The sequence below is a fragment of the Macaca thibetana genome, chromosome 1 (genome assembly GCF_024542745.1).
Source record: "Macaca thibetana thibetana isolate TM-01 chromosome 1, ASM2454274v1, whole genome shotgun sequence".
Taxonomy (NCBI): Eukaryota; Metazoa; Chordata; class Mammalia; order Primates; family Cercopithecidae; genus Macaca; species Macaca thibetana.
The window spans coordinates 120,391,297-120,405,599 of record NC_065578.1 but is presented as its reverse complement, the minus strand read 5'-3'; the positions used below and the strand labels follow the sequence as shown (position 1 = coordinate 120,405,599).

The 14,303-nt window shown below is 43.3% G+C and overlaps 2 pseudogenes across 2 annotated transcripts in view; one reads left to right on the top strand and one right to left on the bottom strand.

The window, feature by feature from the left end:
• LOC126931509 (neuroblastoma breakpoint family member 3-like) overlaps window positions 1-14,303 on the top strand; it is an 833,099-nt pseudogene that overhangs the window by 104,237 nt on the left and 714,559 nt on the right. The gene's annotated exons all lie outside the window — the stretch shown is intronic.
• LOC126932812 (neuroblastoma breakpoint family member 11-like) overlaps window positions 1-14,303 on the bottom strand; it is a 44,703-nt pseudogene that overhangs the window by 12,760 nt on the left and 17,640 nt on the right. The window contains exons 6-11 of the transcript XR_007718326.1: window positions 7,764-11,572; window positions 5,901-6,003; window positions 4,886-5,100; window positions 3,762-3,834; window positions 3,093-3,297; window positions 1,761-1,812 (exon numbers count right to left, since the gene is read on the bottom strand). The product of XR_007718326.1 is annotated as a neuroblastoma breakpoint family member 11-like (transcript). The remainder of the gene's footprint in view (window positions 1-1,760; window positions 1,813-3,092; window positions 3,298-3,761; window positions 3,835-4,885; window positions 5,101-5,900; window positions 6,004-7,763; window positions 11,573-14,303) is intronic.

The following is a 14,303-nucleotide window of genomic DNA, read 5'->3' as shown; positions in this document are numbered from 1 at the left end:
GGAAAAAATGCTAAGGGCAGCCAGAGAGAAAGGCTGGGTTACCCACAAAGGGAAGCCCATCAGACTAACAGCAAATCTCTCGGTAGAAATCCTACAAGCCAGAAGAGAGTGGGGCCAATATTCAACATTCTTAAAGAAAAGAATTTTCAACCCAGAATTTCATATCCAGCCAAACTCAGTTTCATAAGTGAAGGAGAAATAAAATCCTTTACAGACAAGCAAATGCTCAGAGATTTTGCTACCACCAGGCCTGCCTTACAAGAGCTCCTGAAGGAAGCACTAAACATGGAAAGGAACAACCGGTACTAGACACTGCAAAAACATGCCAAATTGTAAAGATCATTGCTGCTAGATAGGAAGAAAGTGCATCAACTAATGGGCAAAATAACCAGCTAACATCATAATGACAGGATCAAACTTACACATAACAATATTAACCTTAAATGTAAATTGACTAAATGCTCCAACTAGAAAACAGACTGGCAAATTGGATAAAGAGTCAAGACCCATCAGTGTGCTGTATTCAGGAGACCCATCTCACATGCAGAGACACACATAGGCTCAAAATAAAGGGATGGAGGAAGATCTACCAAGCAAATGGAAAACAAAAAAGGGCAGGAGTTGCAATCCTAGTCTCTGATAAAACAGACTTTAAACCAACAAAGATCAAAAGAGACAAAGAAGGCCATTACATAATGGTAAAGGGATCAATTCAACAAGAAGAGCTAACTATCCTAACTAAACATATATGCACCCAACACAGGAGCACCCAGATTCATAAAGCGAGTCCTGAGAGACCTAAAAAGAGACGTAGACTCCCACGCAATAATAATGGGAGACTTTAACACCCCACTGTCAATATTAGACAGATCAACGAGACAGAAAGTTAACAAGGATATCCAGGAATTGAACTCAGTTCTGCACCAAGCAGACCTAATAGACATCTACAAAACTCTCCACCCCAAATCAATGGAATATATATTCTTCTCAGCACCACATCGCACTTATTCCAAAATTGACCACATAGTTGGAAGTAAAGCACTCCTCAGAAAATGTAAAAGAGCAAACATCACAACAAACTGTCTCTCAGACCACAGTGTAATCAAATTAGAACTCAGGATAAAGAAACTCATTCAAAACCGCACAACTACATGGAAACTGAACAACCTGCTTCTGAATGACTACTGGGTAAATAATAAAATGAAGGCAGAAATAAAGATGTTGTTTGGAACCAATGAGAACAAAGACACAACATACCGGAATCTCTGGGACACATTTAAAGCAGTGTGTAGAGGGAAATTTATAGCACTAAATGCCCACAAGAGAAAGCAGGAAAGATCTAAAATTGATACTCTAACATCACAATTAAAAGAACTAGAGAAGCAAGGCAAACAAATTCAAAAGCTAGCAGAAGACAAGAAATAATAACGAAGATCAGAGCAGAACTAAAGGAGATAGAGACACAAAAAAAACCCTCAAAAAATCAGTGAATCCAGGAGCTGGCTTTTTGAAAAGATCAACAAGAAAACCCTGTTTGGTTCGCTCACCTGGTTCATCTGATTGCAAGTGCCTATATTGAGAGGACTATGAAATTAAAACCAATACAGTTACCACAAATAACGCACAACATTGTTAATAAGGATAATTTGTAGCTGGGTGAACAGAAGAAATAGTTCTATTCATCACCTCCCCTTTTTCCCTAAATCTACAATCTCTAGGTGTCACTACTGAAGTAACAGCCCACAATTCCACAGCATTACCTGGGGGACACTGGCCCTTTTTCTTCCTCTTCCTCATCATCGCTTTCATTTTCTGTAAATAAATTCAGGGAAGCAGGTCACATTAAGCAATTCACACTTCACATATGACCAAATCACTGTCCAGTCATAGCACAAGGATGTAACTATTCTCAGTGCAAGAATATGAATTCTGACAGGAATATTCTAGGGTGCCCTAGATAAAGTGTGGTGAGAAGTAGATGACCCTGCTTTCCAGACCCACAGGCCAAAGTCTCCCTCTACATGTAGACCATAATGCCATAATTCCCTGCCTGAGTCAAAGTTAAACAAAATTTTTCCCAAAAAACTCTCCAGAAATTGGTCAAATAATTTTCTAGGAGTGTTGCTGCAATACTGACTTATATCACCAGGTAACATGGACATTAAATGTTTAGAGGCATCTATACATGAAACTCGACTGATAGATAAATTTGAACAACTCTTGCTTTAAAAAGAATCTGTGATTTGGGAGGCCAAGACAGGTGAATCATTTCAGGTCATGAGTTAAAGACCAGCCTGGCCAATATGGGGAAACCTGGTCTCTACTAAAAATACAAAAATTAGCCAGATGCAGTGGTGTGCACCTGTGGTCCCAGCTACTCAGGAGGCTGAGGCAAGAGAATCACCTGAATCTGGGAGGCAGAGGTTGCACCAAGCCAAGATGGTGACATGGCACTCCAGTCTGGGTGACAGAGCAAGACTCCATTGCAACAACAACAACAAAAAAATCTATGATGCTAAAAAGAAACACTGGATCAGCCATTGCACTGATGGGGTGGAGAAACAGGGTCCAGCCTTGCTTTATGGAAATATATCAGCAAAGTAAAGAAGAAAATTTTCCATCCTGATTTCAGGGTGACTGTGCTGCTAAGCAAGCTGACTTAAAGGAGATCAAGATTAAAGCTGAGAGCAGTGAAGCCTAGGGATCAATATTTCCAGATACAAAGGCAAGGCTGCCAGCTTCCTTAAAAAGGCATAGAAACTCCATGAACATTGTTCAGGGACAGATGACTTAATCGCAGATGACAAGAGATACTGAATCGAAGCTAGAAGGCCTGACAGATACTTCCTGTGCACCTCCTGCACTCAGGTGACTATGAGATTGTCATATCTGCATGGGGTCCAGTAACTTGATACTGGGGACTGGCAGACAAAGGCATGACATGAGCTGAGAAGGACAAAAAACTCCCTGATATCTGTTTAGATGCCACCGTAGGTTTTATTCAAAACAATTTGTGTGTATAGAGCCTGTCTTCAGAGTTTACCTTCCTCAGCCTAGACAGAGGCAGGAGACACAAGGAAAAGACAGGCTACCTGGGATAATATGTACAGCATCCTCCACTCATCATGAGAGGATGAGTCAATGAAAGGTGAGTTGAATTTGTCTTCATCAAATGTGATCTTGGTGTTCCTGTGTGGCTGGTTCGAGTCATAAGCGCCGTGGCTATTTGAACAAGTGACGGCACATTCCTCCAGTGAGTCCTCAGGGACTTCCCTTTCTTCGGCCTTCTGCACCTCCCTGATGAGCCAGGTGGGACAGAGAAGAAAGAAGATTAAACACAGGGGGATTGGACCCCAGGGAATCCTAGCTGGTTTTGGCAAGAGGCAAAAAGAGAGTAGTCCAAGAAAGCAAACAGGAGGTTCCCTTTAAGAAGTGACAGGCAATCCTCTTCTCTCTGCAACAGAGCATGGCTGCCATGGGAGCCAGAGAGGAAGAAAGCAACTCATGTTCACTGCACTGGAAAGACAGGAGCTGAGGAGGATGAAGACTCAGCTGTCCCTGCACAGTACAGACATGACACTCGGCGCACACAGAGAACCACAACAGCTGCCACACCCTGTGTCTAAGCTGGGTTGAATTTCACATACTGTGGCCAAGGGAATGCAGGCTTTGGGCCCACCCTAGATGCCAGAGAGGGTGCGCCTCCTAGACCCTTTTCATATGTTACCACCCACTACTTGCTCCTGAGTATTCAGTGTTACCTGGGGGCACATGAATCCTGTACTTTCTCAGCCTCCTCAACTTGAACATCTGCATCCTCACCTTGGCCATTTTCTGTAAATACAGAAGTGTTCGTTCAGGTATTTCCCACTTCACACTCTGCAAGCACAGTCAGCCCAATGAGCACAGAGACATGAACATCTAGGCATGGGTCACCGTCCAACTGAAAGCTCTCATGTTTTATCTTTAACAAAATGCCCTGGCGTCGTTTCCTGATCCATCAGGCAATGCATTTCTGATCTGGAGGGCCACCATCAAGATGTGGCCAAATATTGAAAAGACCTTTTGGTCCCCATATCACTGGAGGCTTGTGCAGCCTCTCTCTGGCCTTTGGCAGCTGTCTCCCCCATCCCGCCACAGATCTGATTCCCAGGCACGGGCTTGGTGTCCTGTCACAGTTCGCATTTCCAACCTAATTCTTTCTTTTAGGAGAAGACAAACTTGTCCCACAGTCCTCTATACATCAGGAGACTGCACAGGCCCTCCACGTGGCTTCTGCTGTGTTATTCAGGGACATTCTCTCCGTGGGGAGTGCTCCAGTCTGAAGCCCTTCCTACCACCAAATGCCCCCACATCAAGTGCCTTCTCCAACACCACACGGCGAGGGGCTTCATCTCATTTTGAAAAACAGTCGTTAAGTGTTCCCACATTTGGATGCTTCAGACCCTTGCAAGAGACAATTTGGCTGCCTTTGCAGATGGAGAGAGAGAAACTCAGGAAGGATAAATCACTCCCTCACTGACAGTTACTAAGAACATTGCCAAAGAGACAGCCTGGGAACCTTCATTCTTAGTCCAGAGCTCTTTTCACTCTAACAAGCGTCCTCCCGTCACAGCCTCCTTCCTGTCCTTTAAAACTAGACAGATGCTGCCTCTTGTTCCAAAGACCACCTTCCATCAAGGAAGGAGGGTCATTTGCAATACTGTGACCTCCAACCTCATGGGTTTCCCATCTCTGTTCTTACCCAGGAAGTCCTGGTCATGTCATGGCCACATGTTTAGTGGAAAAAAGCCCCACCGATACAACTGTCATTGTGAAAGTGTGGAGGTCTGGAGTCTCTCATAAGCCTGGGGTTTGGGGTCATCAGGGCCTGTGGCCATCTTACCTGAGCTGAGCTTTTGGACGAGGTGCTGTGCCAGCCTACACCCCTCAGCCAGCTGTTCTTGGATGTCCCGCCGCTGGGACTTGTCCGGCTCATCCGGAGTGAGGAGGGCCTGGAGATGCTGAGTCAATGAGTGGGAGGCATCTCTCCCTTCCCGTAACTTCTCCCTTAACTGGATCAGCTCTCGTGCCTGAGAGTGAACCCGGACTTTATATTGCCTAAGGTGAGAGGGTAGAGAACATTTAACAGTGGAAAGGGATGAGCGACAATGTCCTCAAGGAGACCTCCAAGCAGAAGGTCAGCACATGTTTAAAGGAATGTCTGTGGCCAAGAGAAAGAATAGAAAATGGTTTACAGGTTTCCTCTGTATCAGAGAGGACTCCTATAAGATCCTTGATGATGTTCCATTCATCTTTCTCTTCTGTAAACAAAAGTAGGTGTCTTCCTAATTCCATTTCAAAAAGACATCCTTTCAGTTCCTCACTCATGGACACGGACATTTCCATGTGAAAATACGCATAGTGCATCTTGCGGCGATAGATACAAAGCCATGTACAGAAATGAGGCCGGGTGCAGATGGGGAGAATTGAAAAGACGAAAGAAGAAAAGAATGACAGGGTCGAGAAGGCAACATTGAATGAGTGGAAGAATGAGACGCCGTAGCCAGTCAGGAGGTGATTCTGACTAAGGGTAAGTGGGGTGGTGATGGCACACCATTTTGAGTATACTGAATGCTGCTGGGTGGTTTGCACTGCTTTGATTAATTTCGTGTTATGTAAATTTCACCTCAACAATTATTTGTTTGAAAAAGAGAAAACAAGGCTCTGAGAAACAACTGCAACCCATAACTTATTATTATCCTTGTTCTCTGTTTGATAAATATTTGTGTGTCGTGAGCCTGCCATGGCAATTCCTTCCCTTCCCTGACCCAGCTTAGCTCTTACTTCTCCCGCCGAGCTGCTGTACGTCAGAGATTTACACACCTGCCCACCTGCCTGCCCCCACAGGGCCCCCTCACCTGAGCTCCTCAGCTTGCTTGAGCTGCTCTGAGAGCTTCTCCCCCTTGAACTGCAGCTCATCCCTCAGCATAGATTTTATGAGGTCTTTGCACTCTTCATACTCTGAGAAAAGACAGACACGCCTGCCTCAGTGGAAGGCTGGACATGCTGCTGTGGTCACTGCCTACAGGCAGAAGGCGGGTCCATCCAAAGGACAAAACTGTCCCCACTACCAGGCTCTAGGCAGGGATTTCCACATCTTTACTCTTCAGTCTCCCGACTTTCTGGCATCTGATCCTCCAAAATTTAGAGACAAAGAAAGAGAAACTCAAGGCACATCAAGGAAATTGACAAGATGATTCAACCACAATGAAGTGGAGTCAGAATTCATAGCCCCTGAGGTCTGAGTCTGAATGCGGGGCTGCTTTCCCAAGCCTTCAGCCTCTCCTCTAAAACACTGCACTGGGCCATGAAGCAGTGATTTCTTGTACAGTTGGGAAGGCCCCTAGGACTATGGGACTGATGGTTTCCCTTTTACTGGGAATTTCAAGGACATGTCAAAGATTTTTAAAATCTTTGATTTCTAAATCATATCTTCAGATATGATTTTAAGAATCATATCTGAAACATAAAGTATGAGACATAAGACCATAAGGCCATGAAGGAAATATGCTCAAATACTAATAAAGTTTGTGTTAATTTAGAAACAGTAGAATGAAGAACTAATAGATAGTGTTTACTCTGTTCCAGTAAGTGTTCTAGGAGATTGACAAGAAATAGCTCATGTAATTCACTGCAGCAATTTACAGAGATAGCTATTATTGTAGTACCCTATGAACAGATGAGGAAACTGAGGGACAGACAAGACAAGCAACTTGGATGGAGCCCAGGATAGAGGCCCAGGGTCCCTGCTCTGCCCACTGCACTACTACTTCCACACATTGTTGGGTGCGATCTTTCTTCCTCTTTAGGAACAAGAGCCTGTGCCCCAGGAAGCAGGACTTCCTCTCACCAGGGTACTCTCTGCTTTTTTTTTTTTTTTTTTTTTTTCCTCCTTGACAAGTCTTCCCCTGTCGCCCAGGGCTGGAGTGCAATGGCGCGATCTTGGCTCACTGCAACCTCCGCCTCCTGGGTTCAAAAGATTCTCCTGCCTCAGACTCCCGAGTAGCTGGGATTACAGGTGCCTCCCACCATGCCCAGCTAATTTTTGTATTTTCAGTGGAGACGCGGTTTCTCCATGTTGCCCAGGCTGGTCTCAAACTCCTGACCTCGTGATCTGCCCACCTCAGCCTCCCAAAGTGCTGGGATTACAGGGGTGAGCCACTGTGCATGGCCCCTACTCCCTGCTCTTGATGCTGTCACTTACAGATACCACAGGTTCTATTAGGAGCAGACTCCTCTTGAAGCTCCTCAGAGCGGGTACTGGGTACTATCACAAAGTTTCCCTCAGGGTCACTAGAGCAGAGCTTTGACTATTGGGTCTCAACAGAATCTTGTACTGAATAAAAGTTCACTAGTCCCAGACATTTAAAACAACAGACTAGATGTTATTTGTCTGCAGGATCTTATATGGTACAGAGAGGATTCTTGAAAACATGATGAAGCCTCTTGGAGAAAACAGGTCGTTCTGTGCCTGTGTCAGAAAATCAACAACTGGGATTTGAACTCTAGTCCCACCCCCATCTGACTGCAAACATGGAAAGTTGCTAAATACTTTGGTACCTCTGTCTTCCAACCTTAACAAAATGTTAAAATACCCATTTCTGTTTTCCTAGAAGTATGGGAAGGAAGAAATTATTTTTGATGGAGAGAGCATTTAGTTTCTCAGAGGGAAGACAGGACATCATTCATCACTTTCGTGATGGTGAGCCTATAGATCTTACTGTATTTGTTCTGCCTGTTGACCAGGAAGCAGGCCACTTCACTTGAGTTACAAGAAATTTCTCTTTGATGTTTCTGAACTGCTGTTTCTTCTCTGCCAGCTGGGGGCGCAATTTCTCGTTGATTTCTAGAATGCTCATCTCTGCCTTCTCACTGGACCAAGGGCCGGCAGATACCACCATGCTGACGTTTGTGGCAGAAGAGGTGGAGCCAGGGACTGGGGAGAAGAAATGCAAACACATGGTGGGTTAAAAACTGGTGAAATCAAATAGGTTTAGTCAGGACTGAGGGATGTCAGTAACTGAAATTCTTAACTTACTGTTGAGAAAAACATGATCACTCCCCACGGCAATTTAGGATCCTTAACCACAAAAACAAGGTTTGAGGTGTCTGAGCTCAGAGCTGAAGGCACTGCCAGTGGCTCAGAGTCTGACAAGAGTGAGGAAGATTGTCGCCAGCGTGCCAGGTAACCGTCTGCAGTTGCAATAACAGAATTAGAAGGTGGGGGTGTCGTGAAATCTTAGGAGCCCTGCATTCCAATTGCCCAGGCTTTGCTGAAACACAGGCACCCTGGTCTCACCTGAGGTCACCACCAATGGCGATCATTCCTTCAGCATTCACTCTCAGTATTCGTGTACCCTTGTGACAATGGCACAGACCCATCTCTTTCCCAATACATCTAAGCATATTCCTCACTGTTTAGCTCTTGTCTGTACAAAATCATCAAGGCAGAAACAGTTTCCCAACAGGTTATATTTTCTTAATGGTAGTCATGAAGTCACCCCACCTGCTGTAAGATAAAACAGAGCCTTAGGCTTTTCCACAGGTGTAAGATACCAAACTTTTAGCCTGCCCTGATATCCTCTGGGTCTTCTGCAGTTTTTTCTGTATCCACTAGAAAGTGAATGAATAATTCATTTTTAAAAAATGTTTTCTTTCCTGTCTCAGTATTCTTCTTCCTGCAACCCACTGTTATGTTGATTTCTTTTTCTCAGTGGGGCACCATCTTGGGCTTTCATTACACTCTAGACCAGTTTGGCATCCCTACGTCCAAAGCTCTTCTTCTATGTGGGTTGATTTGTTTTTTAATGTCACTGAGCACTACATTTCATACTTATCACTTATGGATGTCATTCAAGTGCCACAAGACCTCTTTTCAAGGTATCAAGTGATCACAATAATTTATATAGAGATCTCCTGAAAACACATGTGACCATCTATCTTGGGAATTTTTGTAAACCTGAGGCTATTTTGTTTTCCCATATACTGAAAAGAACAGGGCCACGAGCAGTTCTTGTGGAATATGGTTTGATGTATATTTTGTTGAGTTGGACTAACACCATTGATTTTTGGTTGCATTCCACTAACAGAACATGGCAAGATCACGGTTCCGGTCAGGGTTAGTTGGTGATCCTCAGTGTTGCTGTGCAGTAGGTGAGTCTGAGGTGAGAGGAATGAGCAGGAAAGAGTGACCCCCTGAACCACCTCCTCACTTTCTCAGCTTTCATTCCCACCTAGGTTTTGTGAGCCTGGAACTTGGGAGACTGTCCTGTAGCCCAGGTCTCCTAAGATTGGCTGGTGGACTAGCCTGAGTTGAGGGTGCAGTGGGTGTGACCCTGGGCTGCCCAGCATTCATGTGGAAGTGAAGGAAGGAGGACTGCATCAATCCCATTTGAAAGCATCCGTCTCTGCAGCCCACACCATCCTCCAATGACACTGTAAGGATATTGCTTTGAGATGCATCAAAGGCTTTAAGTCAATGCATTTTCTGGGGTCTGGGAGTCCTGACATTCTGTGTCAGAATGAAATCTTTCAAGTTTCTAAATGATAAAACTGCAGGTTCACAAAGTTACATGGCTTACTCGAGGTCACACAGGGATGAGTTTTCAGCACTGCCAATAAAAGCAATCACAATAATTATTCAGTAATTATTCATAGGATCCATATAATTCAGTAAATATTCACATAATTATTTAGTAATTATTCATTGACCAATTCATACAAGGCATTTTGTTCAAAACTGTGCTCATATTTGGACATTGTGTCTTCATCATAATCCTTAAGGCAATGCTATTATCCATAAGTAACAGGTAAGAAACCTGAAGAAGAGGGATAGCAAATCATGTGTTTGGCCATTATTTCCATTTTTTGGTTTTTGTGATGCTGGAAGAATGAGCAGAATGAGTCACGGGAAAAGAATTCATTCCTGTATCATTTTCCAGGACAGAGGTGTGCCCTCCTAGAGTACTGGGACCAAAATTCCCAAGTGTCTGCAACCTTGCTTTAACAGTATGGGAAATAACCTCTATCACCTGGAATTTCCCTGGAACTTTGGAATATGCAAGAGAAGTATGAGACTTGGGTCTTCCCTTGTGTTTAATTCACTCTTCTATGGAATACCAATGATTCTCACTAAGATTTTTGCCTTTTTATAACCACAATGTATGTTTTATGGAGAAGATTTTACACTTTGCTCTATTTAGAAAGAATAAATATGAGCAATGGTTTAGGTTTCATGTCCTGGACTTAATATTTTTCTGATTTCTGTTTTGAGATTAAATTCTCATGTAAATAGAAAAATACTTATTATTTCTCATAAGGCCAAGTTTGTTATTAGTTTGAGTTTTTGAAGATGAAGCACAAACTTTTGATTTTATCTTTGTCTGTCCCCATCAGCGCCACTCATTGTCTCTCAGTATGACCTAGACTTGCCCTGCAGTTACCCTCGTCCTGCTGAGCCATCTCCTCAGCACTGTCCAATTCCATCAGTGATTCGGGCTCCTCCCAAGCCTCCCTGAAATGGGCACAGGGATCAGGACATCAGACACATTCCAGACACAAAGGCAACCCACACTGTAGAGCAGGCAGCTGTGTTCCCACTTCCCTAATGTTCCAGTGATGTCCTAAAACTGCAAGGAACACTTTCCCTTTTTAGGGGTCTGTTCTTCTTGTCTCAATGCCTCTGATCTAGTGAACACAACTGTCCTGAAAGTGAAAGAACTTGCTAAATTTCTGGTTTCTTGTTAGGTGGCTAGAATAGATTTATAAGACTTCCTTACTTACCCATGACTGCTGAAGTTTGAATTCCTAGCAGGACGATTCCTTTTTTTGTAAGCTGAGCAGCTTAGGAAAGATGTGCCATGTTACTGTGCAAAAAGAGGTAAATTTAATTTCTACTCAAAGCATGCTTGAATTTGAAACTAGGGCTTCCACTATTCCAAAGTTGGACTGTCACTGCCTCAGGCATGTGTCCCGAAGGGCTCATGTCTCTGCTGTACTCAAAATAAAGTTTATATGCAGCCCAGCAAGCCAGATCTCTTTCATTTCTAGGTTCCCTCCACAGTTTCTCCTCTGCTTTAGAGACTGCATTGAAAATATTCTTGTTCTGCTGTTGTGTTTTGGCTTTGGAATGATGTGATGCAGCTCAATGGGTCCTACCCCCAAGTTGATCAGAGTAAGAAACACCTGGGAAAGTCAGTGCACATACAAGTTCATTGTCCTCCTTGCAGGGATTCTGATTCAGAAGGCTCAGGTGGGGCCTGGAATGTGTTTGTTAACATGACTCAGATGCGCAGTCAATCTGGGGACCCGCTGATAGCATCGACCTTACAGTTTATGGGATGATTCCTTCTGTTTTGCTGATGAAGAAACTGAGGCACACAGAGCCTGTAACTTGCCCAAGTTCCCCTTGCTGTAAGTCCTGGAGCCAGATCTCAGGTGCAGCAGCCTCATCCCATCCCCTTCCCACATTTTCCAATTCGGCTGGGTCAGTTCTTTCCAAGTACGTGTTTCTCTCCCCTATACCTCATTTCTGAAAAAAAGGAAAACTGGAATTTAACTTCTTTCATCTAATATATTTCCTCACAACATGCTACCAGCATCATATTCTGGCCACTTACTATTAAAGTGAGATTTTTTTTTTTTTTTTTTTTTTTTTTTTTTTTTTTGAGACAGGGTCTTGTTCTGTCACCCAGGCTGGAGTACACTGGTGATTATAGATCACTGCAACCTCGAATTCCTGGGCTCAAGCGATCCTACTGCCTCAGCTTTCCAAGTAGTTGGAACTCTAGGCACACATCACCATTTCTGACTAACTTTTTATTTTTCATAGAGACAAGGTCTTGCTTTGTTGCTCAGGCTGGTTTTGAACTTCTGGCCTCAAGCAATCCTCTCACCTAGGCCTCCAAAAGTGCTGGGATTACAGGAGTGAGCCTCTGAGCCTGGCCCTGAAATGCTTTTTGTTTGTGTTTGTTTTTAATGAAAATACAAGACATGGAGATGTGGAAAGACACCTTGCTTTATTAGTGTTATTAGTATTATTATTTCTACAGTATAATTTATATATCACAAAATTCACCATTTTAAAGCATACATTTCAGTGTCTTTTACCATATTCCAAAAGTTTTGCAACCATCGCCACTACGTAATTCCAGAATATTTTCATAATGCCAGAAAGCATGCCTGTATCTACGGGCAGTCACTCTCCAATTCCCCGCTTCTTGCGGTCTCTGACAACCACTGATCTACTTTCTCTATACACAGATGTTCTTATTCTGGGCACTTCCTCTATATGGAATAACAAAGTGTGGCATTTTACATCTGCTTCTCACCATATTGTTCTCAAGTTTCATCCTTTTCAGCCTGCATCAGTACTTCAACTTTTTCATGGCCAAATAATATTCCACTATATGGTTACACCACATTTTGTTTATTCATCAACTGATGGTGGTTTGTTTCCACTTTTTAACTATTATGAATGCTGCTGCTATGAACAGCTTTATACATGTTTTTAAGTGAACATCTGTTTTTCATTTTCTTGGTTATTAACCTAGGAGTGCAATTGCTGCATCATATGTCACTTTATGTTTAACTTTTTTTTATGTTTAACTTTTTGAGGAATTCATACACAGTTTACCAACTTCAGTGGCTACACCATTTTACATTCCCCCTAGTAATATATGAGAATTTCATATTCTCTGTAACTTTCCAAACATGTATTGTCTTTATTTTTTTCTTTTTTTTTTTGAGATGGAGTCTTGCTCTGTCACCCAGGCTGGAGTGCGGTGGCGCAATCTTGGCTCACTGCAAGCTCCACCTCCCAGGTTCATGCCATTCTCCTGCCTCAGCCTCCCATGTAGCTGGGACTACAAGCGCCCACCACCGCACCTGGCTAATTTTTTGTATTTTTAGTAGAGACGGGGTTTCACCGTGTCAGCCAGGATGGTCTCGATCTCCTGACCTTGTTATCCACCCGTCTCAGCCTCCCAAAGTGCTGGGATTACAGGCGTGAGCCACCACGCCTGGCCTATTTTTTTCTTAAGTCATACTAGTGGGTGTGAAGTGGTATCTCATTTTGGTTTAAATTTACATTTTCCTAATGATGAAAAACACTGAACATCTTCGCATGTGCTTCTTGGCCATTTGTGTGTTTGCTTTAGAGAAACCTCTACTCACAGCTTTTTACCCATTGTCAAATTTGGTTGTTTGTCATTTATTGCTCAGTTATATGAATTCCTCGTATACTCTAGGTACTAGACCCATGTCAAATATATAATTTGGAAATAGTTCTCCCATTATGTGGATTATCTTTTCACTTCCTTGACAGTGTCCTTTAAAGCACATAAGATTTTTATTTTAATGAAGTCCATTTATATATCTATTTTTGAGTTGTTTGTGCCTACTTAAAAAATGTCTAATCCAAAGTCACAAAGATTTATACCTATGTTTTCTTCACGACATTGTTTTTTGAATGAGAATTTCCTGGGTTTTAGTGGAGCGTGAACATTGCTTATTTATGCCTCCTGTCCATTACCGATGTTTCTCCTGATTGTTATTCATATGCTCACCACCGCTCCATGGAGCATCCCATGGCCTGTAACAGAGCTTTGGGGACTGATATCCTTCCACTGACTTTGGCACTGGTGAGAGCCCTGGTCGTGTGGTTCAGCTTGGCCTTAACCCGACCCAGTTGCACATATTCCTCAGGGCCTTTACAGTTGAAGTCGAGAGCCTCTCTGAGAACGCTTCCCAGCCCATGCTGTTCTAAGGCTGGAGCAAACTTCCTACGTCTATTCCAGACAGAGGGGACTGCAGGGGTTGGACTCATTCAAGACATCTCTCGTGTTAGACAGTACACCTGTTTCAGGGTTTGAGGAAGATTGTTCAAAATGAACTAGGTTCTATTTTTACTGTATATGTGACTTCTTTCTAGAAACAAAAGAATATTTATGTTAGAACAGTTTGTCTATTCTTTGTCAATTGTTGTTTGTCTACATTTTAACGTGGATAAAGGAGCGCTCAGTGTAAATATGTTCTTAACAATTATGGTTCATGTCCACTGCCATGCAATCATATTTAAATCTATGAACTGGCCAGACACGGTGGCTCATGCCTGCAATCCCAACACTTGGAGGCCAAAGCAGGCGGATCATGAGGTCAGATCGAGACCATCCTGGCTAACATGATGAAACCCCATCTCTACTAAAAATACAAAAAATTAGCTTGGCGTGGTGGCGGGCGCCTATAGTCCCAGCTACTCGGGA